This window comes from Mustela nivalis (assembly GCF_964662115.1).
Source record: "Mustela nivalis genome assembly, chromosome: 12".
Taxonomy (NCBI): domain Eukaryota; kingdom Metazoa; phylum Chordata; class Mammalia; order Carnivora; family Mustelidae; genus Mustela; species Mustela nivalis.
This window is the reverse complement of record NC_139031.1, coordinates 20965593-20992902: the sequence shown is the minus strand read 5'-3', so window position 1 is coordinate 20992902 and position 27310 is coordinate 20965593. Positions and strand designations below refer to the sequence as shown.

Below are 27310 nucleotides of genomic sequence, written 5' to 3'. Positions count from 1 at the left end.
GATATTAAGTAAAAAGAAAAGTCAGACTCAAGAATGACTCTTGATGACGAGGGAAGACAAATCCAAGAAATAAAGAAGTATAACTGTAAAGTAGCCTAGGCTTTGGGGCCCATCTGTGTCAGAGAGTAAATGGGGGGGGGGGGAAACGCAGGGGATCCAAGGGCAGAGAGCTGGCCCGTGTCAGCCGCTGGGGCCGTGCTGGGCCTGGAGGACAAGCGTTCCCGGCCGCTGATGGAAGCAGGAGGCCAGAGGTGCGCGAGGGCGGGGCGCTGCCCAGGGAGTCCGGGCAACCTTCCATTGCAGTGATTCTCCCCGAGGATGGGGGGGTGGTTTTCACCCGAGGGGGGCTGTGGGCACGGCCCCCAGGGCAGGCCTATCAGAACATCTGAGGGGGAGCAGTGCTCTGCTCAGTGCAAAAGCAAACCCAACAACACGCCCAGACGATGACGCTGATAGGCGGTCCTGGGGGTCGTGGGTCCTCGGGTGAGAATCACTGGGTGGAAGGGGCCGAGTGGAAGGCGGGCAGAGAGGTGACGCTTGAACAGGTGAGCCCCCGGGCCGGGGCAGGTGACGGGGGAGGTCGCAGGGTCAGGGCCGTGAGACGTGGGGGAGAAGGAGCCCGGCCCAGGCAGACAGCGAGCAAATGGATGTAGCCGAGAAGGCCTCTGGTTCGATGTGGGGATGGGGGTGGTGGGGTGGTGGAGGGTTGAAGGCTGGGGTGGAGACCAGTGGGTCGGGGGTGCAGACCAGTGGGGGACACTGAAGAGGAAGGCGGAGGGAGACGGCAGTGGCTGGAGCGGGGTCAGCGCCGTGTGTCTGAGGCAGAAACGACTGACCTGGGCTGAGCGGCGGGTGCGGGATGGAGAAGGGCGCGCTCAGCAGAGGAGACCCCGAGTCCAGCGGGACGACTCCCAGAGGGTGGCTGAAGGAACGTCAGGTGGCTCAGGTCACAGGACTGTCCCTGTGCCGTGTGTGCAGGGGAGATGCCAAGCTGGGGCCCTGGAGAGGGGGCAGGGGAGCAGTCTGCAGGGGTGGGAGAGTGTGGGAGAGCAGAGGTGGTCCACAGGGTGACAAGAGTGACAAATTACAGGTGATGGGGCCTGGCAGGGAGGGTGGGAGAGGCTGGTGAGAGGATCGGGGAGCGCGCTATACCGAGAGGGCGGCACAGAGCCCAGAAGGAGTGGATGTGGAGAGACCAGGAGCCGGGTCCCCCGAGTGGGGACAAGGGCATGAGGAAGCTGGTGCGAGAGGAAGACCATGGCCGCTGAGGACCATGGGGGAGAATAGGGAGGCCAGCGGAGGAGGAGATGGGAGAGGTCGCGGCCCATTTAGAATGCTGTAGACAACCGAGTCGGTGCAGGGGATGGTGACAAGATGGAAGGTCAGAGAAATGCCCAGAGAAGGACCTCCTCCCAAATGGTGGCCCTGAGAAGGTAGAGGGTTTAGCATGATTTCAGCATCAGAGGGCCTCAGTATAGCTCACTGGGGATGGAGAAGCTGGTCACCTGGGGGTGGGAGTGGGGTGCAGCAGTGAAGGCCAAGTAGGGAGCAGATGTCAAGGAAAAGAGCTGGGACTCCCTCATGTGACAGGTGGTAGGGAGTTGGTCAGGGGAGTGGAAGGGAAGCAACAGGGACAGGCGGCAGGGGAGAAAGGACAGGGCCTCACACATGCAGGGGCTCTGGATGGGTAGAGGAAGCGCTGCTGAAAAGGGGCAAGGGGGCAAGAAGGGTGGCATATGCAGCATTGAGTTGGGACGGCGGGAATGGCCAGGGAAGACCTCACACCCTGGGCATCCGACGACTCGGGACTCTCATGAACAAATGCGGAAGGGGCACGATGAGGTGGAAGGAGGGCATCGCCGCACTGTCAGGCCCCACCTGGAGCCTGTGGCAGGTGGCCTCAGGGACACAGGACAGACTGCTGTGCCTGCCGTCCCAGGTGTGGATGGCAGATACACTTAGAAACGCTGGGGGAGCATGTAGGAAGCAAGCGTCAGCTAGGCCAGGGGGCAGAGAGGGTGGGGGTCTAGTAGGTAGCAGCAAGACTCCACAGAGGAGGAGGGAGGACGGTCGAAACCAATGGGGTATCGGACCTCTCACTGAAAAGCTTGACCAGGTGGACAACAGAGGACCAGAGTGGGGGGGGGGGGTAAAGAGGGGGACAGGCACATCCTAGAACCTGCATGTGGCGTTGCCAAGGGAGAAAGACCAAGAGGGAAGGAGGGATCTGGACAGTCTCAGTGGGGAGGGGCAGCGCGATGGGCAGCTTGCGTCAGATGACCCCCGCGCAGAAGGAATGGAAGCCGGGGAGGGGAGGGGAGGGGAGGGGGGTGAGCTGAAAGTGCAGGCCTGGGGCGTAAGGTCCTGTGGGCAAGGGGTGGACTGAAAGGGAGGAGGCTGGAGGAAGGGGGGATGGAATGAGGTTAGGAAAAGAGAACCTAAAGGGAAGAGGGAGGCCAGAGCTAGTGAAAGGACCAGATGAGCGACAGCAGATGGTTGTACAGCAGACATGGCCTGCTGAGGGGATGGAAAGAGTGTGAGCTGAGAGCAGATCTCAGGAGGGAGCACACCCGATGGGGAAGGGATGTGCCAGTGGGACTCCCTGACAGGCACTAGGAGCTTTGACATACACAGACGCTGGAGGAAAGGCTGGGTGCTTACCTGCACTGAGGAGGGATTGTGGGTTGTGTGAGGAAAGCTCCTGGGAAGGAATGTCAAAATGGGGCACTGTGGCAGTTGAACAGGTCACCTCCCAGAGACAGACTGGGAGACAATGATGGGAGGCACTTGGGAGGACACAGGACGGAATGTGCTGGGAGACAGACACAAGAGGAGTAGTGAGAAGAGAGAAGAGTCAAGTAAGAATCCTGGCACAACTCAGGGGCCTACCAGAAGGAATTCCAGAGCGTGAGGCTAGATGGCTCCAGCAGAGGCATGGGAAGGAGACACAGAAAAGGGCAGTGGCTGTGGGCTCCTGTGGCCTTGAATGTGGTGGCAAGAATAGAAGTTTTTGGCCACGCTCTTTAATATGGATCCGGCTGGGAAGGGGTGGGAGGAGGGGATGGGGTGGGGAATGGGGTTTGGGTCCTGTGGGATGGCTTTGACTGGGTTGGACAGGACAGCAGGGTTGGGATTGACAGGAATAGGATGTGGGTGAGGGAGGGGGACATGAGCCATGTTCCAGGCACTGAGAAAACCATCTCCTTTTTTTTTTTTTTTAAAGATTTTATTTATTTATTTGACAGAGAGAAATCACAAGTAGATGGAAAGGCAGACAGAGAGAGAGAGAGGGAAGCAGGCTCCCCGCTGAGCAGAGAACCCGATGCGGGATTTGATCCCAGGACCCTGAGATCATGACCTGAGCCGAAGGCAGCGGCTTAACCCACTGAGCCACCCAGGTGCCCCGAAAACCATCTTCTTAAATGAGCTTATAGACTGATAACAAGTCAAGTCTGGGCATGATGATCACAGGCTGAAGAGAGGGCAGAAAAGACCAGTAAATCCATCTGCAGAGGACAAGGGAGACAGCTGTGGGAAAGGCAGAAGGGAAGTGGGCTTGGCAGGAGTCACAGAGGGATGCAAGGCCCACAGGAGCCAGGCTCTGCAGGGACATGGTGTCACGGGTCTAAAACCAGGAGGGTAACATAGGGAAAGAGACAGTGGCAAGCACTAAGACCAGTATTGGACCAAAGATACTGTCCCAGTGCCTTGTGTCCTAAAGGGTGGGGGTGGGAGGGGTGGGAGGGTGAGGGGGGACGAGAACAGTGCCCTTGTGCACACTGGGGCTTGGGGCACATCAGTGTCACAGAGTAACTATGGAGGGGATGTATGTGGTGGTTCCAAGAGGACAGAGCCGGGGCAATGTCCAAGTGTGGGGAAATGCTGGGAATTTGAGGAACAGTGTCAGTGACAACTGGTGGGGGCCAGAGGTGCGTGAGGGCAGGATGCAGCCCGGGGAGTCGGGGCAGCCTTCCACTGCGGTGATTCTCCCCGAGGATGGGGGGGGGGTGGTTTTCACCTGAGGGGGACTGTGGGCACGGCCCCCAGGGCAGGCCTATCAGAACATCTGAGGGGGAGCAGTGCTCTGCTCAGTGCAAAAGCAAACCCCAAAACACACAAAAGCAAACCCCAAAACACGCCCAGATGATGACGCTGATAGGCAGTCCTTGGGGGTCGTGGGTCCTTGGGTGAGAATCACTGGGTGGAAGGGGCCGAGTGGAAGGCGGGCAGAGAGGTGACGCTTGAGTAGGTGAGCCCCCGGGCCGGGGCAGGTGACCAGGGAGGCCGCAGAGTCAGGGCCGTGAGACATGGGGAGAAGGGGCCCGGCCCAGGCAGACAGCGAGCAAATGGATGTAGCCGAGAAGGCCTCTGGTTCGATGTGGGGATGGGGGTGGTGGGGTGGTGGGGTGGTGGAGGGTTGAAGGCTGAGGTTTACTGTCAGTGGGTCGGGGGTGCAGACCAGCGGAGGACACTGAAGAGGAAGGCGGAGGGAGACGACAGTGGCTGGAGCGGGGTCAGCGCTGTGTGTCTGAGGCAGAGACGACTGACCTGGGCTGAGCGGCGGGTGCAGGATGGAGAAGGGCGCGCTCAGCAGAGGAGACCCCGAGTCCAGCGGGACGACTCCCAGAGGGTGGCTGAAGGAACGTCAGGTGGCTCAGGTCACAGGACAGTCCCTGTGCCGTGTGTGCAGGGGAGACGCCAAGCAGGAGGGGCGCTGAGCTGGGGCCCTGGAGAGGGAGCAGGAGAGCAGTCTGCAGGTGTGGGAGAGTGTGGGAGAGCAGAGGTGGTCCACAGGGCAACAAGAGTGACAAAGGACAGGTGATGGGGCCTGGCAGGGAGGGCGGGAGAGGCTGGTGAGAGGATCGGGGAGTGCGCTGTGCCACGAGGGTGGTACAGAACCCAGAGGGAGTGGATGTGGAGAGACCAGGAACCGGGTCCCCGACGTGGGGACAAGGGCGTGAGGAAGCTGGTGTCAGAAGAAAAGCATGGTGTTAGGTAAGACAAGAAAGCACAGAGGGATGTGAAGAATGTGTGATGAATGTGGGAGACATGAAAGGAGGCCAGAGGTTGAGGAGGGAGAGGTAGTTGGCTGGGTAATTTTTAGAGAGAATCATGTCATAATGGGGTGTGTCTAGGTCATAGAGAAGTCTAGAGGAGGACCAACGTTCTCGAAAATGGCAGAGCTGAAAAGGTGGGGTGCCTAGTGGTGAATCTGGACAGTAGGTGTTGAGGAAGGTGACCATAGAGGGAGGAGGGCTGTCTTGAAGGGAGCGGTGAAGAGACAATGTGATGTCACATGACTAGCACATGATGGGGAGGTAGGACGCAACATAGATGTGGAAACAGAGGATCTCTCAGAGATAGGAGTGGTGAATAGGCCGAGGATGGGCCCAGAAGGTTCAGTCTACATCCAGCAGAGGGAGAGCGAGACAGTGAAGACTGAGGCAGCCACAAAGAGTGGGTCCACAGGATGTGAGTCATGTCAGTGAAATCAGTGGGAGAACGAGGGACAGGCAATAGGGAAGAGGGGACGGAATCTCTTGAACACACCAGAGGGTCAGGGGCACCATGGAAAAGGGGGAGGGGTACGAAGAACTTCTAATCTGGGGACATCAGCAGATCTCGGGGGTGGCACAAAGATTGTCGTGTGTGGTACTGAGGCTGGACAGTAGCAGGAGAGCAGAGGGAAGATGCTACCACCTGGGTATATGGATCCAGGGCTCTCGGGAGCAAGGAGGAACAGGGGACACAGGGACAGAGGTGACAGAGGAGTGTGACAGCCCTGTGCATCAGAACAGGTACTGAATAGAGACTGCTGATGGGAGACCTCAGGGAGTTCACGGTGGCCTCAGGGAATGGAGTCCAGTATGTAGGTCACACATATGCTTTGAAATGGGGGAGGAGCTAACAGGAAGCAATGCGGAAGTGACCTTTCTCAACAGTCACCAAATCCCTGCTTCTGCTATTCCAGGGTTGAAGGGTGGAATTCAAACATGTGGCTAGAGACTCCAACAGGGACTTTCAGCTGGGCAGGGTGACACCTTCAAAAACCTAAGAATGCCACAGGTTTGGTCCAGGAACATGATGGCGGCAGCGGAGGGGCCCAGGAGGAGAGCAAGGGGCAGGGTGGGGGGCAAGGTCTGGGGAACACTTATTTTAGAGGCTTCATTGGGTGGACAACTGAGGTGGGAAGCCTTCCTGGGATGGAGAGAGACAGGATGGGCTCAAAATCACGTGGCTGAGCAGGAAGGAGGGCGGACGGGCATCTGGACAGTGTCAGTGGGGTGTGCAGGGCGGGGGTGCCTCCGGGGACCCAGGGGAGAAGGAATGGAAGCAAGGGAGGTGAGGGAAGGAGCACGAGCTGGAAGTCCAGGTCGGGCACAAAGTCCTGTGTGCAAGGGCTCGACTGAGAGGGAAGACAGAGGAAGGAGGAAGGTGAGGTGGGGTGAGGCTAGGGGAAGGGGAGCCTCACACAGGGAGGCGGGTCAGAGCCAGTGGAAGGACCAGAAGAGCGACAGCAGATGGTTGCAGAGAGGACAATGGCCTGTTGAGGGGATGGAAAGAGTGTGAGCTGAGCCCAGGTCCCGGGAAAGGAGCGCTTCCGATGGTGAGGGGACAACCCAATGGGACTCCATGACAGGCTCTGGGGAGCTTTGAGGTGCACGGGTCCCAGGCTGGGGAGGAAAAGGGAAGAAATGCAGCCTGCGAGAAAAGATCTTGAGAAAGACCCTCCAAAGGGGTCTTGATGGAATGTGACAGGAGGGTCACGTCTCAGAGACAGGCAAGGTGAAGGGAGGCACCCAAGGGACGAAGGAGAAGGGAGACAGGCTGGACACCAACAGGGTGAGCAGAGAAGAGGGAGGTGGCAAAGAAGGCGTCCGGATGCGTCTCCGAGGTGCCCCCCAAGAGGAAGCTCAGAGAGGTGGGCCAGCCGAGGGCGGCCTGAGCGGTGGCAGGGGAAGGAGGGAAGAAGAAGAGGTGGTGGCAGGAGCTGTTCCCACGGCCTTGAATATGGTGGCGAGGGTAGAACTTTTCGGCCAGGCTCTTTACTACGGATCCGGAGGGGACGGGGTGGGAGGTGGGGCTGGGGTTGGTGTGGGGGCTGGGGTTGGGGCTGGGGTTGGGGTGGGGGCTGGGGTTGGGGTGGGGGATGGGGTTGGGGCTGGGGTTGGGGTGGGGGATGGAGTTGGGGTGGGGATGGGCTTAGGGCTGGGGTTGGGCTGGGGTTGGCTGGGAGGGCAGGGTTGGGATCTGTGGGCATAGGGGTTGGGGGGGGCGGGGGGTGGTGGGGATATGTGTTGTGCTCCAGGCACTGAGAAAAACATTCTTTAACTGAGCTTGTGGACTGATACATGTACAATGCTGGGGGTGATGACTGCAGTCTGGGGACAGCCAGTGAATCCACCTAGAGAGGACACAGGCAAAATACACAGGAAAGGCAGAAGGGAAGTGGGCTTGGCAGGAATCACAAAGGTCCATGAGGACCACAGGGCAAGGCTCTGCAGGGGGATGACACCACAGGTATGAAATAAGGAGTGTTAACACAAGGAAAGGATTAATGGCAATTGCTGGAAAGGACCAGGTTGGAACTGATTGTTGTCACAATGCCTGAGAGTCAACTGCTGGAGGCAGAGGAGGAGTAGGGGAAGGTATGTGAAAAGAACAGTGCCCTTGTGCACACTGGGGCTTGGGGCACATCAGTGTCAAAGAGTAACTACAGAAGGGATGTATGTGGTGGTTCCAAGAGGACAGAGCCGGGGCAATGTCCGAGTGTGGGGAAACGCTGGGAATTTGAGGAACAGTGCCAGTGACAACTGGTGGAGGCCAGAGGTGCATGAGGGCGGGGCGCAGCCCGGGGAGTCGGGCGGCCTTCCACTGTGGTGATTCTCCCTGAGGATGGGGGGGGTGGTTTTCACCCTAGGGGGGCTATGGGCACGGACCCCAGGGCAGGCCTATCAGAACATCTCGGGGGGAGCAGTGCTCTGCTCAGTGCAAAAGCAAACCCAACAACACGCCCAGACGATGACGCTGATAGGCGGTCCTGGGGGTCGTGGGTCCTTGGGTGAGAATCACTGGGTGGGAGGGGCCGAGTGGAAGGTAGGCAGAGAGGTGACACTTGAGCAGGTGAGCCCCTGGGCCAGGGCAGGTGACCAGGGAGGCCGCAGAGTCAGCGCCGTGAGACGTTGGGGAGAAGGAGGCCGGCCCAGGCAGACAGCGAGCAAATGGATGTATCCGAGAAGGCCTCTGGAACACTGGGGCTGGGTAAAGAGTTAGTATGCCAGAGTGGTGTTCTCAAAGCCTAGGACGCTTTAGCTGCAGGATCTAGAGAGACGGGAGTGGCTGCCAGAAGGAAGCTGTGTGTGGCCCGGGAGCAGAGAGCACCTGAGGGAATGGCCCCACAGGAGGGCAGGGTGGTGGGGATAGGAGACAACACTGAAAGACATCATCTGGGGGAGAGATGCCTGCTGGGGAGAGAGGGAAGAGAGGAGGCGTGGTTGGCCGGGCCCTGGGCTGTGTAGGTTGAGGCTAAGTACTCTGATGTTTGTATGGCAGTGCAGGGGCCTGGGCAGGAGGGAGGACAGAGGACAGAAGATGGAAGGAAAAAGAATTGGGAATAGGCTCCCTGAGAGCACTGTCAGAGGAGCATAAAGGGGTCTGCATGGAAACATGAAAGGTTCAGGGAGGGACATCTGTGGGGCCCAGGAGGACAGGATGGTATGGGTGCACAGAGGCGGGAGCACGGGCTGGAGCGGGGTCAGTGCCATGTGTCTGAGGCAGAGACAACTGACCTGGGCTGAGCAGCGGGTGCAGGATGGAGAAGGGTGTGCTTGGCAGAGAAGACCCCGAGTCCAGCGGAAGGACTCCCACAGGGTGGCTGAATGGCTCATGAATTAGCTTAGATATTTTCTTTCCTTTGTACACAGTAGAGGCACAAAGCAGGTGAGACCTTCAGTCTGGGCTCAGGAGACAGGTTAGGTGTGAGGGCTTCAGGAGGTGGTCTAACTGGCAAGAAGACTGAGAAAGGGCAGGTTTGGACCCTGGTAATTAGGGCAGGAGAGGCTTGTGGAGAGCACAAGGGACCACACTGCCCCAAGAGAGGGTTGAGAAAGAGCCAAAAGGAGGCTCTGGCAACTTTTGCCCCTGGTGGGACTGGTGTGTGTAGATGCCCATAAGGGTAAATGAGTGTAATATGCATCAGGCAAGCCAGGAACTTGGGCCAGGGGGGTCGGAGGTCCAGGGTGCCCGAGGGGCCTTGTGATAACATTGGAGAGAACACTGTCACTGCATGGCATGGTGGGAGGTAATGTGTCACCACACAGCCCAGAGAAACATGGACCTTTCCCCAGTGACAGATCTGAAAAGGTAGCACGAGTTGGGGTAACAGCAGATGGATTCAGCACAGCAGGTTGGGGGTGAGGAAGTTGGGAATGGGGCAGGCATTAGGGCAGGTCAGAAGGGAGCACATACGTCAAGGAGCAGACCACTGAATCTATCCCAGAGGGGGCCAGGCAGAATGGGATGGAGAATGAAAGGTGGGTCTTACACCCTGCACTTGGGTGCTCAGAGAAGAATGTGGTTAAGAGATAAAGAAGGCAGAGCAGGGATATGGAACTTGACAATGGGGAGTGGGAGAGCATGAATGATAGGAAGGGTGGAAGTGCAGGTCCAGTGTAAAGTCCCACGGGCAAGGGGTCGATTGTAAGGGAAGAGAGAGAAGGAAAGTGAGATGGGGTGAGGCTAGGGAAGAGGGAGCTTCATGGGAGGGTGGTGGTCAGAGCCAGTGAAAGGACGAGATGAGTGACAGCAGATAGTATCAGAGAGAACATGGTCTGTTGAGGTGATGGAAAAAGTATGAGCTGTGAGAGGGTTATAAAAGGAGATATCCCTATGATGAAGGGATGACTTAGTGCAGTTAAATGACAAAAAAGAAGGAGCCTTAGAAGTGAGATGCATGAGCTCCAAGAAGAGGCAGGGGATGCATGAGCTCTAAGTCAAAGAGGGAAAAGGACACAATGCAGCCCACGAGGAAAGGCTACAGGAAGGGATGTCCAAATGGGACCTTGACAGGAGGGCCATATCCTTGTGAGACCAGGTAAGGGGAGGCACCCAAGGGTTGAAGGAAAGGAGAATGCAGTAGAAGGGGGACAAGGCGGATGCTAACACAGGGAGCAGGGAGAAGGGGGAGGTACAGTGTGCCCCTGGCAGATCTCCCAGATGCCTGCCAAAGGAAGTTCAGATCTTGGTGCGAGCCAGTGCGATCAGAGGCATTGGGAAGGAAGGAAAAGGGGTGGCTAGCAGCAGCTGCTTATACATCCTTGAGTATTGTGGAAAGGGTAGAACTTTTCGGCCAGGCTCTTTACTACGGATCCGGTGGGGATGGGGCTGGGGTGGGAGGTGGGGGCTGGGAGTGGGAGGTGGGGGAAGGGGGTGGGAGGTGGGGGAAGGGGGTGGGAGGTGGGGGAAGGGGGTGGGAGGTGGGGAAAGGGGTGGGTGGGGGGGGACAGGGGAAAGGGTTGGGTTGGGTGGGTTGTGGGTCAAATTTTACTGGGTGGGTTGGGTTGTACTGGGTCTAGAGGGTAGGATTGGGATTAATGGGCTAGGGGTGGGGAGGGGTTGGGGTTGGGGTGTGTATGTTGGGGGGGACATGAGCCAAGCTCTAGACACTGAGAAATCCATCTTTAACTAAGCTTGTGGACTGATTATACATCTAGTGTTGAGGCTGCTGACCACAGGCTGAAAAGGTAGGAAAGACCACTGACTTCCCCTGGAGAAGACAAAGGAGAGCAGCACAGTAAAGGTAGAAGGGAAAGGTCTGGTTAGCAGGTACATCCGTAGGCCGTGAGGACCACAGGGGCAAGACTCTACAGGGCGACAGTGTCACGGGTCTGAAATGAGCAGGAGTAACAGAGGTAAAGGGAGAGTGGCAAATGCTAAGAAAGACCAGACTGGACCAAAGATATTTCAGAATGCTTGAGAGTCACAAATGGTGAGAGAGTAAGAGGAGTGTGGCAGGGGGTGTGAAAAGAACAGTGCTTGTGACGCACACTGGGATTTGGGGCATGTCACATGTCAACAAGTAAACACAAAAGGGAGTGTAATATGGTGGTTCCAAGAGGAACAGTGCCAGAAGAGTGCCCGTGACAGAGTGGGGCCAGTGCTGGGATCTGAGGACGAAAATTCCGTGGCAGACAACGGACACCTATAGGGGCATGAGAAGAGATGGCAGCTCAGGAAGTCAGGGCTTTCAAAGTAGTGATTCTTCTCTAGGTTGCAGGGGGGGGGTTGGTTTTCACCTGAGGGGGGCTGCAGACATGGCCCCTAGGGCAGGGGGAGCAAAACACTTGAGTAGGAGCGGTATTCTGTTCAAAGCAAAAACAAACCCCAAAAAACACAAAAGCAAACCTCAGAACATACCCAGATGATGACGCTGATAGGCGGTCTTGGGCATCGTGGGTCCTTGGGTGAGAATCACAGGGTGGAAGGGGCAGAGAGGTGACGCTTGAGAGATGAACCCCTGAGCTGGGGTAGGTGGAGGCCACAGAGTGAGGGCCATCAGACGGGGGGAAGGACCCCAGTTCAGGCAGACAGTGAGCAAATGGATGTAGCCAAGAAGGCCCCTGGAATGATGAGGGGAGTGCTGGGATTCGCTCTCAGGGTGGAAGGTGTGGAATGCCAGTAAGTGTCCCCGGAGCTGAGGACACTGGCGGACTAAAGCTGAGGAAGAGGGAATGGTAACCGCGAGAGAGCTGGGTTATACTGTGTGAGCAGAGAGCATCTGAGGGGACGTCCACCCAGAAGGAAGGGGCAGACAGGAGACCGCACTGAAGGGGAGCATCCGTGGGAGATATGCCTGCGAGGAGAGGAGGAGGACAGGAAGAGGGCTGGGCGGCAGGACCCAGGGCTCTCTGCAGTGGACATGGAGTGCAGGGGTGTCAGGCTGGGGCTGGCAGGGACCAGGGCAGGAGGGAAGGCAGAGGGTGGAATGCTGCCCTGAAAGGGAGAAGGGAAGAGAACTGGGAACAGGCTCCCTAAGAGCACTGTTAGAGGAGCATAAAGGGGTCTGAATGGAAGCATGAAAGGTTCAGGGAGGGACATCTGTGGGGCCCAGGAGGACAGGATGGCGTGGGTGCACAGAGGCGGGAGCACAGGCTGGAGTGGGGTCAGCACCGTGTGTCTGAGGCAGAGACGACTGACCTGGGCTGAGCAGCGGGTGCGGGATGGAGAAGGGTGCGCTCAGCAGAGACCCCAGGTCCAGAGGGATGACTCCCACAGGATGGCTGAAGGAACGTCAGGTGGCTCAGGTCACAGGACAGTCCCTGTGCCGCGTGTGCAGGGGAGATGCCAAACAGGAGGGGTGCCGAGCCAGGGCCCTGGAGGTGGGGCAGGCAAGCAGTCTGCAGGGGTGGGAGAGTGTGGGAGAGCAGAGGTGGTGCACAGGGCAGAAGAGTGACAAAGGACCGGTGAGGGCTTCTTCCAGCTGGGGCATGGGAGGCTTGTTCAAAGGATATTGCGTTGTACTTCACCAAGAAAGTATGTTAGCTCGAAGGAGAGAGCTGTGAGGGAATTTGCCTCTGTTAGTGGACCAAGGGCATGAGGAAGCCCATGCAGAAGAAAGAACACACTGCGGGTCAGGCAGCAAGGAACTTGAGAAAGGCTGGAGGAGGCCAGGGGAAGATGGGGTGGGAGAGGTGGCCTGTTAAACTTCGGCTATGGCCGGGTCAGTGAGGGGCACTGGGGGGGATGATGAAAGGTTGGAGAAGCACTGATAAGGAACCACTGTCTTCAACATGGTGTACCTGAAAAGGCTAGGTGCTTGGGCGTGAAGAGGACCACAAGATGGATTCAGTACAGCAAGTCAGAGTTGAACAAGCTGGCAACAATGAATAGGAGGCAGGTCAAGAAGGGAGTAGATGCCAAGGAAAAGACCATTGAGTCTTTTCTGTGAGTGGCATTTGGTACGGAAAGTAGGATAGGCTGTTGAAGGTGACCAAGAGAGTCTCTGGAAGACAAGAGTGGCAGAAAAAGCAGAGTGGACCAAGCAAGGTTCAGCCAGTCAAGCGCTGATATAGACAGTAGTCGTGGGCATCCGTGAGAAAGCTATTTGGGGGCTGTGCGTTGGGTCAGAGAAGCCGAAGGGAAAAGAAAGGGACAGGCAGCACAGAAGAGGAGAGAGAAAGAACCTCATGAAGGTACAGGGCAGTCAGGATTGGTAGAGGGGACACCAAGGGGAAGGCAGCCTAGAGAGCTCTCAGTCTAGGGACAGTGGATATCTTGGGAGGTTAGAGGGCTGGCATGTGCTGTACTGAGGCCAGATGGTAGGGACAGAGCTGAGCTGAGCCAAGCTGAGATGCCACAGACGGGTGTTTGAAGCCCTCAGCAGAAGTGGGGAAAAGGGTCAAAATAGGGTGAAACAAGAGACATGGCATTTTTGCACATTATGATGGACCCTGCACAGAAACTATGGCAGGGACCCTCAGGGATTTGGAATGGACTCACATGGAATTTTGTGAGCAGCAAATATGCTTAGAAATGGCAGGGTAGTGGGTGGGAACCAAAGCAGAGGTGACATTTTGCACCAAGTACTGAATACTTCTTCTGCCCATCCTGTGGGGCTGGCAAAGGCATGAGGCCCAGAGACTCCACACAGGGAACTGGGAAGGACGGGGACTCTGAAGATCAGTGGGATGTCCAAGAAGAGAATGAGGGCAGCAGAGTACACAGAGGGAGACAGTAAGGGCAGGATAGGGGGGACCTAGGGAGCTTTGGTTTAGGAGCTGTGATTCAGTGGACAACAGAGGGGGTGAGGCAAAATGGGATACAGAGTGAGAGGAGGGCTTTAAAAGATTTTTTTTTAATTTTATTTATTTGACAGACAGAGATCACAAGTAGGCAGAGAGGCAGGCAGAGAGAGGAAGGGAAGCAGGCTCCCCACTGAGCAGAGAGCCCGATGTGAGGCTCGATCCCAGGACCCTGAGATCATGACCTGAGCCAAAGGCAGAGGCTTTTAACCCACTGAGCCACCCAGGTGTCCCAAGAGGAGGGCTTTAAATCCTGCATGTGGTTATTGTGAGGAACATGGCCAAGGGGGAAATAGGGGATCCAGCCCATGGCAAAGGAGAGAGGGAGGGCAAGGGCGATGGGCGGGGGTGTCTCAGGGGACCTGATGGAGAATGGAAGCTGTGAATGCGCGGGGAGGAAGAGGAGGAGGAAGTGGCAGGTCTGGTGTGAAGTCCCTTGGGCAAGGGCTTGACTGAAAGTGGAGAGAGGAGGAAGGAAGGTGAGATGGGGTGAGGCTAGGAAAAGAGCGCCCAAAGGGAAGAGGGTGGCCAGAGCTAGTGGAGGGATGGGAACGAGAGACAGCAGACAGCTTCAGGGGAGGATGTGGCCTGGCAAGACGATGGAAACAGTGTGAGCTGTGAGAGCAGGTCATGGGAGGGAGCACTTCCCGATGAAGAAGGGATGACCCAGTGCACCCACATGACAGGCATCAGGGATCTTAGAGATGAGATGCGTGGGTTCCAGAGAAGAGGTGGCCTGAGGAAGAGAGGAAGAAAAGTGTCCCATGAGGAAAGGCGGCAGGAAGGATGGCAGAATGGGGCCTTGTTGCAACTAAATGAGAATGTTAACTCCCAGAGACAGATAAGGTGATGGGAGGCACCAAGAGGAGGAAGAAGTGTGACAGACAGGAGGAAGGCTGGACACTAATGGGGGTGGGGAGGGGAGGGGAGGGGCAGGAGAGGGAAATGACGGGTTGAAATCCAGTCAGATTTCAGAGGTCCCAACCAGAAGGAAGTTTGGAGCTCGGGCTCCGCCAGTAGAAGCAGAGGCACTGGGTGAAAGGAGAGAGAAGGGGTAGTCAGCAGTGGGAGTGGAGCCATAGCTGTTCTGTGGCCTTGAATACTGTGGTGGCAAGGGCAGAACTTTCTGGTGGGCTCTTTACCACTGATTCTGACAACATGTGAGGGAGGGTTCAGGTCTGCATGTGGATTAGATGGGAGGGCAAGGTGGGCATTGCTGGGTGCAGAGATGAGGGGGCACAAGCTAAGCTCCGACACTGACAAATCCATCTCATTTGACTGAGAAGGGGGCTCATTTTGCGTCCTGTGTGGTAGGTGAAGGCTACAGGATGGGGAATTGGGGGGGGGGAGTGAATCCACCCAGGAAGGACACAGAGAGGAGCTGTGGGCCAGGTGGAGGGAAAGGTCTAGTTAGCAGGTAACACAAATGGCCAGGAGCACCGGAAGAACAAGGATGTACAGTGGGACTGCTTCACAGATCTGATGAGAATGGATACCGCAGGAAAAGGGCCAGCGGCAAGCATGGAGAAAGACCAGACCATGGAGAAAGACCAACACATGGTGTTGCAGTGAGTCATTAAGAGTTGGAGGAAGCGGGGAGTGTGCTGAGGGGATAAGGAGAGAACGAGGCTGGAACGCAGCCAGGGGTCGGGGCGTGGCTGGCATCCGACTGTGGGCAGTGCTGGGACTTGAGGAACCGAAATTGCTGGCAAATGGCTGGAGGCTCGAGGCAGGCAAGGGGAGTGGCAACCCAGGGAGGCAGGTTGGGCTCTCACCGCAGTGATCCTTCCCTGGGATGGGGCGGTGAGCATGGGACACAATGGAATCCCAAGAAAAGACTGAAGGGGTGAGTAGGGCTCTGTTCGAGACAAACCATAAGCAAATAAATAAATACAGGACAAAAACCTGAGCTGCTGCTGCTGGTGACAGGAGTCCGTGCGTGCTAGCAGTCTTGGGGAAGAACTGCTGGGGGAAGGGGCAGAGTGGGGAGATGGGCGGAGAGATGAAGCCCGAGCAGATGAGGTCCCCATCAGTAAGGGTGGAGGCATCAGTCAAGACTGTCAGACCAGGGGTATGAGAACTCAACACGAGGCAGTTGGTGAGGAAATGGATACAGCCCACAAGGCACCAGGAATGATGGAGGCTGTGCTAGGATCCGCCGACAAGCTTGGGACTGGAGAGCGAAGGCGGTAGCCCAGAAGCTGAGGACCCTTGAGGAATAAGACTGAGAGATGGAAGGAGCAGCCAAAGGTAGTTGGGTTTTATGGACAGAAGCAGAGAGCCCTGTCCCTATAGGAAGGGGCAGACAGGATAGGAGACTGCACTGAAGGGGAGCACCTGGGAGAGAGATGCTTGGAGGGGGGAGGGGGGAGGACAGGAGGGATGGGCGGGAGGACCCAGGGCTCTCTGCAGTGGACATGGAGTGCAGTGGTGTCGGGCTGGGGTTGGCGGGGGCCAGAGCGGGAGGCCAAGCAGAGGGCGGAATGCTGTCCTCAAAGGGAGAAGGGAGGAGAACCGGGAACAGGCTCCCTGAGAGCACTGTCAGAGGAGCATAAAGGGGTCTGAATGGAAGCATGAAAGGTTCAGGGAGGGACATCTGTGGGGCCCAGGAGGACAGGACAGCGTGGGTGCACAGGGGCGGGAGCACGGGCTGGAGCGGGGTTAGCACCATGTGTCTGAGGCAGAGACGACTGACCTGGGCTGAGCAGTGGGTGCGGGATGGAGAAGGGCACTCGACAGAGAAGACCCCGAGTCCAGTGGGACGACTCCCACACGGTGGCTGAAGGAACATCAGGTGGCTCAGGTCAGAGGACGGTCCTTGTGCCACGTGTGCAGGGGAGATGTCAAGCAGGAGGGCCACCAAGCCAGGGCCCTGGAGGTGGGGCAGGCAAGCAGGCTGCAGCAGGTGGGAGAGTGTGGGAGACCAGAGGTGGTCCACGGGGAGACAAGAGTGACAAAGGACAGGTGATGGGGCCTGGCAGGGAGGGCGGGAGAGGCTGGTGAGAGGATCGGGGAGTGCACTGTGCCGAGAGAGTGGCAGAGAACCCAGAGGAGGGTTCTGGGTGCCCCAGAGTGAGCCAGAGGCATGAGGATGCCCGTGTAGGACAACGTGCACAGCACAGGTAAGTCAAGCATGGAACCTGGGAGACACAGGAGGCCAGAAGGATGAGGTCATACAGGTGGTGGCTCATTGAAATGTTGGAAGACAGCCCTGTCAGCGGATCATGGTAAGATGATGAAAGTTCAGAGAGGAGCTTAACGAAGCAACACCCTCCAAAATGGTGGACCTGAAAGGTCTTGGGCAAACTGGGACAAGAGACAGATTTCATATGGCATGTTGGGGACAAAGGTGACAGCAAGGAGGAACAAGAGGGCTGGTCCAAATGGAGATGTCAAGAAAAGCTTGGAAACGTGCTGCCTGACAGGCGTGTGATGGGGAAGTGGGATGGGACGCTGAAGGGGAAGAGGTCTCTAGGAGAGCAGAAGCAGATTTGGGGGATGGGCCGAGCCAGGTCAGTGCGCAGCCGGCATGGAAAGAGAAAGACATCCATGGAAGGTGGTCCTTCAGATGAGAGGTCATGGAACTCAGGAAACAAAGCAACAAGCATCATGGAAGAGGGGAGAAAAATCATGATGTACCAGGAACTCCGCGTCTGTAAAGGGGGGCACAACATAATAGAGGGAGGCTGAGGAGCCCCAATCTGGGGACAGCAGGCAGGAGGTGGGGAGAGGGCGGAGTGCCACAGCAGGAACAGAGCTGAGCTCAACAGAGTTGAACACACCACAGTTCAGACTCCTGACTACTGGGGGCCCGCAGGGGCAGGTGGGGAAAAGAGTCCCGATAACTGAAGTAAAAAACAAAAGGGGCAACACTGCCCATTAAGACAGACCCTGTACAGAAACCATGGCGGGTCACCTCAGGGTCGCTGAAGTGGGATCTCAGGTGGGTACAGTCCAGTGTGTGGACAGCAGATCTGCTTAGAAGTGGTGGGGGAGTGGGTAGGAACCAAGGTGAAAGGGACTGTAAGGAAGGAAGCCCTGTAACCCAGGGCTGAAGATGAGGGTTAGCATGGCGCGGGGATACCACACAGGGAACCAGAAAAGGGCTAAGACCTTCAAAACCAGTGGACTGTCACAGGTTTAGAGTAAGATGTGATGAGGGTGATGAAGGCACACAAGAGGGGAGAACAAGGGGCAGATGGCAGGGACTGGGGCTTTGAGGACCCCTTTCCTCTGGTGGACAGCAGGTGGGGGCGAGGCACAATGGGATGCAGATTGAGAGGAGGGTCTTAAGTCTACAGGTGGGTGTGGTGAGGGGAACATGGGAAGGAGGGAAGGAGGGCAAAGGAGGTCTGTACCATGTCAACGAGAAGTAGGAGATCAAACACAATGCACTGGGTGGTTCCTCACACCTGATGGAGAGAAGAAGCACCAAAGTCAAGGGAAGAAAGAAGAGGAGGAAGTGGAAGAACTGGGGTGAAGTCCCATGGGCAAAGGCTTGACTCAAAGGGGAGACAGAGGAAGGAGGGGAGGTGGGGTGAGGCTAGGGAAAAGGGAGCCTCACGCAGGGAGTGGGGTCAGAGCCAGTAGAAGGACCAGATGAGGGACAGCAGATGGTTTTAGAAAGGACAGTGGCCTGCTGAGGGGATGGAAAGAGTGTGAGCTGAGAGCAGGTCCCAGGAAGGGAGCACACCCGGTGATGAAGTGATGACCCAATGAGACCCCATGACAAGCTCTGGGGAGCTTTGAGGTGCATAGGTCCTAGGGAAGAGGCAGGGTGCTCTCCCTGAGCTGAGCAGGGAAAGGGAAGGAATGCAGTCCGTGAGGCAAGATCATGGGAAAGACTGTCCAAATGGGGCCTTGATGCAGTGTGACTGGAGGGTCACACCTCAGAGGTGAAGGAAGGCACTGGGAAGGATGGAGAATGAAGTGTGGAGGAAGGGTGATGGGAGACCCAACAGGGGAGCAAGGAGAAGAGATAACAGGCAGGAATCCATGCAGGTCCCAGTGATGCCAATCTGAAGGAGATTTCCAGTGGTGGGGCCCTCCAGTGGGAGCAGAGGCAGGGGAAAGAGGGGGGAAAGGGCTGGCGAACAGTGGCTGCTCCTATAGTCTTGAATGTTGTGGCAAGGGGATAATTTTTGGCCAGGCTCTACTACGGATCCGGCGGGGTTGGGGCGGGAGGGGGGGATCGGGGCGGGAGGGGGGATCAGGGCGGGAGGGGGGATGGGGCGGGAGGGGGGGTTGGGGTGGGAAGGGGGGATGGGGTGGGGGGCAGTACTTGGGTTGGGTTGTGGCATGGGTTTATGGGAGGGTAGGGTTGGGATCAGTGGGCATGGGGGTGGGGGTTGGGAAACATGAGCCATGCTCTGGGTACTGAAAAAAACATCTTTTTTAACTGAGCTTTTAGGCTGATTACACGTCCAGGTTTGAGGATGAAGACTATAGGCAGAAGAGAGGGCAGAAAAGACCAGTGAATCCACCTGGAGGGGACAAGAGAGAGCAGCTGCAGGAAAGGCGGAAGGAGAGTGGGCTTGGCAGGGTCACAGAAGGACGTGAGACCCACAGGGCCAGGGCTCTACAGGGACACGGTGTCACGGGTCTGAAATCAGGAGGGGTAACATAGTGTAAGGGACAATGGCAAACACCAAAAGAACAAAATTGGGGCCAGAGATATTGTCCCAGTGCCTTGTGTCCTAAAGGGTGGGGACGGGAGGGGTGTGAGGGTGAGGGGGGACGAGAACAGTGCCCTTGTGCACACTGGGGCTTGGGGCACATCAGTCTCAAAGTGTAACTATGGAGGGGATGTATGTGGTGGTTCCAAGAGGACAGAGCCGGGGCAATGTCCGAGTGTGGGGAAACGCTGGGAATTTGAGGAACAGTGTCAGTGACAACTGGTGGGGGCCAGAGGTGCACGAGGGCGGGCTGCAGCCCAGGGAGTCGGGCGGCCTTCCGCTGCAGTGATTCTCCCTGAGGATGGGGGGGGTGGTTTTCACCCGAGGGGGGCTGTGGGCACGGCCCCCAGGGCAGGCCTATCAGAACATCTGAGGGGGAGCAGTGCTCTGCTCAGTGCAAAAGCAAACCCAACAACATGCCCAGACGATGACGCTGATAGGCGGTCCTGGGGGTCGTGGGTCCTCGGGTGAGAATCACTGGGTGGAAGGGGCCGAGTGGAAGGCGGGCAGAGAGGTGACGCTTGAACAGGTGAGCCCCCGGGCCGGGGCAGGCAACCGGGGAGGCCGCAGAGTCAGGGCCGTGAGACGTGGGGGAGAAGGAGCCCGGCCCAGGCAGACAGCGAGCAAATGGATGTAGCCGAGAAGGCCTCTGGTTCGATGTGGGGATGAGGGTGGTAGGGTGGTGGAGGGTTGAAGGCTGGGGTTTCCTGTCAGTGGGTCAGGGGTGCAGACCAGTGGGGGACACTGGAAGAGGAAGGCGGAGGGAGATGGCAGTGGCTGGAGCGGGGTCAGCGCTGTGTGTCTGAGGCAGAGTCGACTGACCTGGGCTGAGCGGCGGGTGTGGGATGGAGAAGGGCGCGCTCAGCAGAGGAGACCCCGAGTCCAGCGGGACGACTCCCAGAGGGTGGCTGAAGGAACGTCAGGTGGCTCAGGTCACAGGACTGTCCCTGTGCCGCGTGTGCAGGGGAGACGCCAAGCTGGGGCCCTGGAGAGGGGGCAGGGGAGCAGTCTGTAGGGTGGGAGAGTGTGGGAGAGCAGAGGTGGTCCACAGGGCGACAAGAGTGACAAAGGACAGGTGATGGGGCCTGGCAGGGAGGGCGGGAGAGGCTGGTGAGAGGATCGGGGAGCGCGCTATACCGAGAGGGCGGCACAGAGCCCAGAAGGAGTGGATGTGGAGAGACCAGGAGCCGGGTCCCCCGAGTGGGGACAAGGGTGTGAGGAAGCCCTCAGAAGACCTGGGAGGATGAGGTGGTGGAGGTAGACGCTCATTTGAAGGACGAGTCAACCCTGTCTGTGAAGGGCATATGGAGACAAGGAGAAGTCAGACGTCCAGAAAAGCACACACTGTCTCCAGGATGATTGCCACAGAGGGGAGAGTATTTGGGGTCGACTGGGGAGCAGATGCGCTCGGGACATCAGGCTGGGGACCAAAGCCTGGCCACAGAAGAGCACAAGGGCCGGTCAGAAGAGAGCAGATGTGAAGAAGAGACCACTGAGTCCATGGGAGGACCGGAAGGTGCTTGGGGAAGCGGGACAGTATGCTGAGGACGAAGCAGAGGGTTTCTGGAAGACAAGAGTAGACGAGGAAACAGAGGGCGGACTGTGCGAGGTGCTTCTGCATCCAGTAGGGGGAGAGCAGCCCTGCAGGGAGTAGTAGGGTGCAGGCTGGGTCAGGGTGTCCACGAGCAGAGAAAGGGCAGGGAACCTCAGGAGTGTGCAAGGGGCTCAGTGGTGAAAAGAGGGAGGCGGCCTGGAAGCTTCTGTTGGGGACATCACCATGTCTTAGGTAGGGAGAGGACTGGTGTGTGTGGTGTTCAGGCCCGATGACAGGGGCAGAATGGAGATTCCACAGGCTGGACGTTTGGAGACGGGGCCCCCAGAGCAGGAGGGGAAGGGGACTATGATACAGGTAAACAGAGAAGTGGGGGGCAGCACAGCACATGACGACAGATCCGGCCCAGAGACCTCTAGCAGGTCCCTTCAGGGACTCGGGATGGACTCACGTGCTTGGAGTCCACTGTGTGGGTCGAAAAGATGCACAGAGTGGAGGAGTGGGTGGCAACCGAGGCAGAAGGGAGAGTGTGCAGCAGCCACAGAATCTGTGGGTGCTGCCTCAGGGGGCTGCAGGGCCGGCCTGGGGCAGGGACTGGACAGGGAGGGTACGAAGGAACTTCAAAGCAGTGTGGTGCCACAGGTTTGGTCCAGGAACATGATGGCGGCAGCAGAGGGGCCCAGGAGGAGAGCAAGGGGCAGGGTGGGGGGCAAGGTCTGGGGAACACTTATTTTAGAGGCTTCATTGGGTGGACAACTGAGGTGGGAAGCCTTCCTGGGATGGAGAGAGACAGGATGGGCTCAAAATCACGTGGCTGAGCAGGAAGGAGGGCGGACGGGCATCTGGACAGTGTCAGTGGGGTGTGCAGGGTGGGGGTGCCTCCGGGGACCCAGGGGAGAAGGAATGGAAGCAAGGGAGGTGAGGGAAGGAGCACGAGCTGGAAGTCCAGGTCGGGCACAAAGTCCTGTGTGCAAGGGCTCGACTGAGAGGGAAGACAGAGGAAGGAGGAAGGTGAGGTGGGGTGAGGCTAGGGGAAGGGGAGCCTCACACAGGGAGGCGGGTCAGAGCCAGTGGAAGGACCAGAAGAGCGACAGCAGATGGTTGCAGAGAGGACAATGGCCTGTTGAGGGGATGGAAAGAGTGTGAGCTGAGCCCAGGTCCCGGGAAAGGAGCGCTTCCGATGGTGAGGGGACAACCCAATGGGACTCCATGACAGGCTCTGGGGAGCTTTGAGGTGCACGGGTCCCAGGCTGGGGAGGAAAAGGGAAGAAATGCAGCCTGCGAGAAAAGATCTTGAGAAAGACCCTCCAAAGGGGTCTTGATGGAATGTGACAGGAGGGTCACGTCTCAGAGACAGGCAAGGTGAAGGGAGGCACCCAAGGGACGAAGGAGAAGGGAGACAGGCTGGACACCAACAGGGTGAGCAGAGAAGAGGGAGGTGGCAAAGAAGGCGTCCGGACACGTCTCCGAGGTGCCCCCCAAGAGGAAGCTCAGAGAGGTGGGCCAGCCGAGGGCGGCCTGAGCGGTGGCAGGGGAAGGAGGGAAGAAGAAGAGGTGGTGGCAGGAGCTGTTCCCACGGCCTTGAATATGGTGGCGAGGGTAGAACTTTTCGGCCAGGCTCTTTACTACGGATCCGGAGGGGACGGGGTGGGAGGTGGGGCTGGGGTTAGTGACAGGACTTGGCTTTGATGGGGCTGGACGTGAGGGCAGGATAGGAGCAATGGAGAGGGTGTGGGGAGACATGGGCAGTCTCCAGACACCGAGATAAGCCCGTTCTCAACTGAGCTTGTGGACTGATTCACACCCAGTGTTGAGGGCGACGAGCGCAGACTGAAGAGACGATGGGGAAGACTGGGGAGTCCACATGGAGAGGACAGGAGAGCAGCTGCCAGAAAGGCAGAGGGAGAGGTGCGCTTGGCAGGAGTCACAGAGGGACGTGAGGGCCAAGGCTCTGTGTCCTGACATATACCAAGAGAAAAACACTAGAGAAAGAGACAGCCACCAAGAGTGTCAGGGCAGGGGTCAGGAAGAGAACAGTGCTCTAGTGCACATTGGGGTTTGGGTTAGGTCACATGTCAGAGAGTAAATAGGGGGGGGGACGCAGGGGATCCAAGGGCAGAGAGCCGGCCCGTGTCAGCCGCTGGGGCGGTGCTGGGCCTGGAGGACAAGCGTTCCCGGCCGCTGATGGAAGCAGGAGGCCAGAGGTGCGCGAGGGCGGGGCGCTGCCCAGGGAGTCCGGGCAACCTTCCATTGCAGTGATTCTCCCCGAGGATGGGGGGGTGGTTTTCACCCGAGGGGGGCTGTGGGCACGGCCCCCAGGGCAGGCCTATCAGAACATCTGAGGGGGAGCAGTGCTCTGCTCAGTGCAAAAGCAAACCCAACAACACGCCCAGACGATGACGCTGATAGGCGGTCCTGGGGGTCGTGGGTCCTCGGGTGAGAATCACTGGGTGGAAGGGGCCGAGTGGAAGGCGGGCAGAGAGGTGACGCTTGAGCAGGTGAGCAGGTGAGCACCTGGGCCGGGGCAGGTGACGGGGGAGGCCGCAGGGTCAGGGCCGTGAGACGTGGGGGAGAAGGGGCCTGGCCCAGGCAGACAGCGAGCAAATGGATGTAGCCGAGAAGGCCTCTGGTTCGATGTGGGGATGGGGGTGGTGGGGTGGTGGAGGGTTGAAGGCTGGGGTTTCCTGTCAGTGGGTCGGGGATGCAAACCAGTGGGGAACACTGAAGAGGAAGGCGGAGGGAGACCGCAGTGGCTGGAGCGGGGTCAGCGCCGTGTGTCTGAGGCAGAGACGACTGACCTGGGCTGAGCGGCGGGTGCGGGATGGAGAAGGGCGCGCTCAGCAGAGGAGACCCCGAGTCCAGCGGGACGACTCCCAGAGGGTGGCTGAAGGAACGTCAGGTGGCTCAGGTCACAGGACTGTCCCTGTGCCGCGTGTGCAGGGGAGACGCCAAGCAGGAGGGGCACTGAGCTGGGGCCCTGGAGGGGGGGGGCAGGGGAGCAGTCTGCAGGTTTGGGAGAGTGTGGGAGAGCAGAGGTGGTCCACAGGGCAACAAGAGTGACAAAGGACAGGTGATGGGGCCTGGCAGGGAGGGCGGGAGAGGCTGGTGAGAGGATCGGGGAGCGCGCTATACCGAGAGGGCGGCACAGAGCCCAGAAGGAGTGGATGTGGAGAGACTAGGAGCCGGGTCCCCCAAGTGGGGATATGGGTATGAGGAAGCTGGTGCGAGAGGAAGACCATGGCCGCTGAGGACCATGGGGGAGAATAGGGAGGCCAGCGGAGGAGGAGATGGGAGAGGTCGCGGCCCATTTAGAATGCTGTAGACAACCGAGTCGGTGCAGGGGATGGTGACAAGACGGAAGGTCAGAGAAATGCCCAGAGAAGGACCTCCTCCCAAATGGTGGCCCTGAGAAGGTAGAGGGTTTAGCATGATTTCAGCGTCAGAGGGCCTCAGTATAGCTCACTGGGGACGGAGAAGCTGGTCACCCGGGGTGCAGGAAGGCAGGCCAAATAGGGAGAAGATGTCAAAGAAAAGAGCTGGGACTCCCTCACATGCCGGGCAGGCAGCAGTGAAGTGGAGCAGAGCCCGTGTCTGAGCACAGTGATCCCGCACAGTGTGGAAAAGAGAGTGACAGTGGAGTCAGGCCGCCACGGCAGGGTGTGTCAAGGGAGTATATGGGACAAGAAAGGGCAAGGAGTAGAGAGGCTCTGTTGGCTTCAAGGGCTCAGGTTTGATAAAAGGGCATCAGGGAGAATGGAACAGTGCGGTGAAGAACTCCCCATCTGGGGACACGGGCAGCTCTGGGTGCGAGAGGAAAGGCTTCTGTGGTATTGAGGCCAGAAGGCAGGAGCACGCTAGGAAATAGAAGCAAGTGGGTGCTGTTGGATGGATGTTCAGGCACGTGCTCTGATGGGACGGCAGACAGTGCAGAGTATCTGCAGAGGGAGCAGCTGCTGGACAGCCAAGCAGAAAGCACGGTGGTCCCAGACAGCCCAAAGGACTCTGAAAGCATTGCTCCGAGCACTGGAAAATATGCATGTTGTTGATGGTGACACACTACTTACATATTTACTGTCTTTCTAATGGAAATGAGCAGATGAAAAACGGGAAGAGAAGTGGTTAAAATGAAATTAAGTTGACAGTATACTTACTAATTAATTCTTGCAATTACTGAGCAACATTCTAATGGTTATGACGCACAGCGCTGCCTGTGAACTTGATCACCGTTAATGGGATAAAGGAAAATGGGAGAAATTTATAAAAATAAATTGTCGTAGGAAGACAGGTGTCTGCCTGCAAACTCTCTCAGATCATCACATGGAAGTGGGTAGATAGGTCCAGGAGAATAATGTCGTATCATCTGGAGATAAATTCATGAAGTAAAGCCTGAAGGTGCTTCACGCGCTCCTGGTGTCCAAAGATCAAGGCGCATGCCAGTCACGAGAGGAATTGTGAGTGATGAGAGTAGTCACTCGCAAGTGGAACCAAGCCTGACTGCTGCAGACAAGCGGAGGGTTTTCTCTATGGCCAAAAGAAGGGAAGTGGAAATGAGTGGATATGCCACCTTTTGTTGCCTTCTGGAGAGACAATATCATGCAGGAAAGGCAGCGACAAAGATTTGTATGCCGGTGATGCTATGACAAGGGAACACATAACAGGACGGGAAGCAGGCAGGAAGTAAACAGAGAAGGGAATGATAGAAATTTCAGTGTATGTGAAGGGAGCCAGATGCGGGGGCAAGATGAGTGAGCAGGTGGATAAGGGGACTGGGAATCTTGGCCAATCTCAACATGGGTCAGACTGGAGGAATACTGGCCAGACTGCTGCCCACTCTGGTAATGGAGGCAGAGGAAGTGGTGGTTGAATAATAATGTTCTACCTGTCCTACTTTTTTAGTATTTGAATAAGAAACTGGGATATGTACCTAGCTTGAAGGATGCAGAGTTTCATGAAGGGTCATGAAGAAGGATTCCAGTGAGTGGTTGTAGGTAGGTAAACGTGAGAAACTCTGAGATGTATTTCAGTTAAGTGAAGCTGCTCATCCAGTGTGTCGGGAGCTAATATGATTAATATCGAACAGCAGACCATGGAATGGAGACTACAGACCGGCAGGGGGCTGGAGCATGGCCGGGTTGGGGGAGAGGGTGGTTCGGAGCCTGTCGGAATCCTGCAGTAGCTCAAGTGAGGATGGGTGTCAAGGACATGTTGGCAGGAAGTCAAGCCCAGCAGCAGAGAGGAGTTAGGAATTGTCACAGTGTCCCTGGTGACAGAGGGCGAGGCGTCTACACGTGTGCGGTTCAGCCGGATCTTGGGATGGATACTTTCCACTGCAGACTTTTTAAGTGAGTCATTTAAATGCGGTGAAGACGTCTGAGATGGGAAGTGTGATACACTAAGGCCGGATGGTCCCATAATGCAAACAGAGGGGTCACAGTGATTCGGAACAGGGAGTGGGACAAAAAGCTCAACAGGCAGGGGTCAGCGAGAGGAAAAGGCTTGTAGGATGTCGCACACGTCATCTGAGTGCAGTAAAGCCTCAGGGGAAAGAAAGTTGCTGGATGGGAGAGGACGCTAAGAAAGAAGGCTGCCTTGAAGGCTTTTCTAAGCATTTTGGCATAAAGGAGGACAGAAGATGACCAGTAGGACTCACAGAATTGAGATCTGTGATACCGATAACTTTCCCCACATTGCCCACAATCTGAGGGAAGGACTTATGGGACCATCTTGGTGTTGGGTTTAGGTAAATCTTGTCAGATGGGGTTTAGATATTTTGTACACATATATAGTAAGGGGGGAGAGAGAAAAGCTCAAGATACAGCAAAGATCAGGGTAAGTGCTAGGATAGCTCTCTGGAGGTTGGAGGGTGTGTGTCCTTGTGAACTGTGATAGACTTGAAAGAAGAAAGAGAGGAAGTGGGTAGTTCCAGATGAAGCAATAACAACTTCCATTTATTGAGTATTTACTGTGTGTCTGGTACCATGCTAATCATCTTATGAATTTCATTTCATCTTTGTAACAGTCCTAAAAGGTTTACAGAGAATTAATAATCTGTCTAAGTTACCCAGTCCATATGTAGCAGTCAAAATCCAGATCCCAATCTATCTCCCAAAAATCTATCTATCTCTGTCTTTCTATTATGCTATACAGTTTTCGAGTTGATAGAAATCGCGATCTGTGTAATTTCTTTTTTTCTTTTTCTCTTCTGTGGTTGTGTGAAAAATAAACTTTTTGCAATTAGTAGAAGTGATGTATAGATCTTCAGGTGATTGGAAAAATTCATAGTA

General features: G+C 56.9%; 1 protein-coding gene and 1 long non-coding RNA gene across 4 annotated transcripts in view; one reads left to right on the top strand and one right to left on the bottom strand.

The window, feature by feature from the left end:
* COPG2 (COPI coat complex subunit gamma 2) overlaps positions 1-27310 on the bottom strand; it is a 114993-nt gene that overhangs the window by 14082 nt on the left and 73601 nt on the right. The window lies entirely within an intron of this gene.
* On the top strand, positions 145-22270 carry LOC309845722. Its single transcript, XR_014301472.1, has 3 exons — positions 145-810; positions 12166-12427; positions 20515-22270. It is a non-coding gene; the product is annotated as an uncharacterized lncRNA (long non-coding RNA).